Source organism: Arachis duranensis, chromosome 9 (assembly GCF_000817695.3).
Source record: "Arachis duranensis cultivar V14167 chromosome 9, aradu.V14167.gnm2.J7QH, whole genome shotgun sequence".
NCBI classification, from domain to species: domain Eukaryota; kingdom Viridiplantae; phylum Streptophyta; class Magnoliopsida; order Fabales; family Fabaceae; genus Arachis; species Arachis duranensis.
The window spans coordinates 18305176-18305734 of NC_029780.3; positions in this window are offsets into that span (position 1 = coordinate 18305176).

Sequence of the window (559 nt, forward strand, 5' to 3'; positions counted from 1 at the left end):
CTTGGAAAGCAAAATCTTGATCCCCCACCTTTCTGGCGTTAAACGCCCAGAATGGCACCCATTCTGGCGTTTAACGCCCATTTGTTGCCCATTGTGGGCATTTAACGCCCAGCCAGGTGCCCTGGCTGGCGTTAAACGCCAGAATTCCCTTTATCACTGGGCGTTTTGCTAAACGCCCAGGATACTGCACACCTGGCGTAAAACGCCCAGAATGGTGCCCATTCTGGCGTTTAACGCCCAAAATGGTACCTTTACTGGCGTTAAACGCCCAGAATGGTGCCCATTCTGGCGTTTAACGCCCAAAATGCCCCTTACTGGCATTTTTTCGCCAGTAAGCTCTTTTTCTCTGCTTTTTAAGCTGAATCCTTCTGTAACTCTGTGAATTCCTTCATTTTTGATACTTGCCTTTGTAAAAACAAAACATATAACCTGCTAATGACTGGGTTGCCTCCCAGCAAGCGCTTCTTTACTGTCTTTAGCTGGACCTTTACTGAGAGTTACTCAAGTCTCAGTTTTGAGCAATCCTGCTCAAAATTGCCTTCAAGATAATGCTTGATTC